This window comes from Raphanus sativus, unplaced genomic scaffold (assembly GCF_000801105.2).
Source record: "Raphanus sativus cultivar WK10039 unplaced genomic scaffold, ASM80110v3 Scaffold3082, whole genome shotgun sequence".
NCBI classification, from domain to species: domain Eukaryota; kingdom Viridiplantae; phylum Streptophyta; class Magnoliopsida; order Brassicales; family Brassicaceae; genus Raphanus; species Raphanus sativus.
In genome coordinates, this window is record NW_026618389.1 from 1 (window position 1) to 3,358 (window position 3,358).

General features: G+C 31.8%; 1 pseudogene; it reads right to left on the reverse strand.

The window, feature by feature from the left end:
• Nucleotides 1-3: 3 nt before the first annotated feature.
• Nucleotides 4-1,041, reverse strand: LOC130506290 (aluminum-activated malate transporter 8-like; annotated as a pseudogene).
• Between the last annotated feature and the right edge of the window lie 2,317 nt (nt 1,042-3,358).

A 3,358-nucleotide genomic window follows, 5' to 3' on the forward strand; every position in this document is an offset into this window, starting at 1 on the left:
CAAAGTATCTTCAGCGCTTTTTGATTTAGAATGCTTTTGTATTGTTGAACACACGAGTTTGTCTCCTTTGAAGTCTTCTCCGATGATGGAAAATATTCACCTCGAAACCTTTTTACATATATTAAAACACGTATGCATGCATAAGTTATATTTCATTAATTTACCAAGAATAAAGCAACTGAAATTGTTGGATATTGTAAGTCACCTTCTAAGGAGTTAGCGAGTTTGATAATGTTGTTAGCAATCATCTTGTGAAGATCTTCGCCTGCCCATACAGGAAAAACGAAGATCGATACAAGGATGCATATCGTTCCACCAATAAGAATGGTGGATAGTCTTTGATATGCCATAACCAATATTTCATCTGTACGGTAACCCGAAACGGCAACCATGCTAAATGTGAGTATGAATATCAAGGCACCATAGTCATATCTCTGTTTAATTTTGGGAAAAACCGCGAAAATGTTGCAGCTGCCCCTAGTGAGAACACAAATATCCCAAGAACAATCGGCTCTCCTTTGTCTCCACATAATCTAGCAAGGTGTACTGCACCAACCCCTAAGGCACCGGCTATTAATGTTGCAAAACCTCTGTTTAAACCTTTTGAAAGTGTCCCACCTATATCATGAAAACATGTTTTAGTTAGCCTTGGTTTTAATAGACATCTTTCTATTTAATTTGTCATAGTAACATTGACATCTTTAATAGACTTACCAACAGTGAACTCGGAGACTACGACTACGGTTAGTATCGCCCACATACCCGAAACCCGAAGCTATTATAGAGAGGCCGTACATAGTACAACATTGATACTAATGTGAGAGAAAGTCCCACTTTTAAGGAATGGATGATCCGTCTTGGATCATCTTTACCAAACTTTTGCACATTCTTTATGCGCTTGGTGACGCCGTCTTGAAGCTTGCTAGGGAACTCCTTAAGCCTTTGCAAAAATCCTGCTTTCTTCACTTGAGCATTCAAGTCCATCTCCATCGAAACTTTCAATGTAACTTAAAGCTTGTGAATTGGCTAATATTTATAGAGCTTTTGGGGTGTGTGTGATGCTTATGTGAGATAGTTTTTGGCTATATTTATAGGTAGAAGAAAGCTTAATCTGTGAAACGACAGGTTCTTCATTGCTGACTAAGCTTGCATCTAAACCAATATTTTTATCTGGATATCTTGATTTTTATTGATATAAATATTGAAGACATAAAAAGTGATGCGCAGTACTTTTCTTACTTAGATCTAATTAATTGATGGATGGCAGGCAATTCATATAGATAGGTAGAATATAAATGTACAAAAAAAAATTACGTAGGTCGAATAAAAGACCAGATATTATTCTAAAATGTTTTAGTTTATTTATTTACGATTCCACTACCACAAGCCAGAAAAATAGAGAAGAATTACATAAAAGGAAAAAAAAGAGAGAAAACAAGAAGAAGAAAAGGACCAAGTTGATCGAACCCACTAGAGCTCAGCAGAGGAGCTCTCTAAACCAAAGGTTGGGAATGTTTTGCTTCTAACTTTACAGCAGTTATGTTAACATTTGTTTGAAAGAAAACATTTAGGAGGATGTATTCAATTTAACATTTGATGTGATTTGATTTTTAAATGGAGTTTTAGATGATTTTAATAAGTTGCAGAGATTTAAGTGATTTTTGTTAAAGTACTCTAGAATATCACCTAAAACCCATGAGATTTGAGTTTTAATTTTTTTAACTAAAAAACTCCACCCAAACACCCTAAAATCACCTCAAAATTTTTAAAACTCCACAACTTAAAAGATTTTTCAATAACAGTGGATTTCAGAGTACTTTACGAAATGTCAAGTTCAATAACAGTGGATTTTAAATGAGTTTTTAAAATTCATGTTTGAATAACAGTGGATTTATCATTTAATACAAATCACCTAAAACTCTCGGTTGAATACACACCCCTTAGACAACTTTATGTAAGTAATTAAATATTATCGGGAAATTGTTCATTCGAAGTTGCTTTCATGTGAATTCTCTCAGTCTTGGTCAAACTAAGGTGCTCCCAATTTGAATTATGATGATAAGTCAATGATAATTGATAAATTAAACATATAAGATAATGATACTTATCATCATATGGCTGATAAGTGATAAATGCTACAGAAAAGAACTTGTAATCAATTCTTATAGATTACACTAAATTATTTTCTTAATAGAGTATTCATACGCCTAGGATCAAATATACTTTTTATGGAAAGTGATTCATATTATTCTGTATCTAAAATTTTAACAAAATTTATACTAAAATAAGGTGATCATAACAATGGCAGTAATATGACTATGACTCCGATGAATTGATGATATGATATTTGAAAATTTGAAAAATGGTAGGCATGAAGAAGAAGCGTGAGAATTTGGAGGTTTATTAAATGGACGAGTCAATCTCTATAAAACCATTAATTTGTAAGTTAAAAAGGTGTTAGACGAGTTTAGGTGCAAAATCTATTTTTTAACAATGGTCACGTCCATTCTTTTTATTTTGTTCTAACTTTACGATTTGCAAAACACATTCTTGTTTTTTTTTTCATTTTGCTTGCACTATATCTAAGCATTATTCCAAGAATATAACATGAATGTATGATCGAGATTTCATTCTGAGTTCTGCACAAATCTCTACTTCATAGATAGCATATTCCTTTCTCATTTTTTACAAACATATAGCATATTTCGTTTTTCATTTTCGTATCTTTAAACGTGACAAGATAACTTATCACTATAACGTAACAATTTTTCTGTCGTACTAGATTTAAGGGTATTACCTTTAATTTTGCGATTTTTTGTTTGGATATATAGATTACTCGATGATCCATAAAAAATAATTGGTTAAACCATTATTCCGTTATATATACATATATATGCATTGTTGTAACTACATTGATGATAGAAAACGAAATTAGTGATAATATTTTCATAGCTGAAGCAACAGTAAAACACACAATTTCCGTATCTATATATATATATATATATATATATATATATATAGTATATTTGAGCATATATATATATATATATATATATATATATATATATAAGGAGTAACTAGTGGTTGGCAAAAACAGTAGTGACTAGTGATATACAAAATTTTCCCTTTGATGTGTTTGCACTTTGCATGTCTGAACATCTGCTGCAACATCTCAACCACCCTTTATCATATCCGGTCATGTACTAACTCTGAGAACATTGAATTTTGGTATTTGTAATAGTTAAAAAAAAAGAGTAGAATTATGCAGTTTTCTCTGATCATGAAACATGATTCGAGACCACTGTGGTTTATATCTAGAAGCCGGAAGAGTATTGGATGAGCTTGTACTGATGTTTGG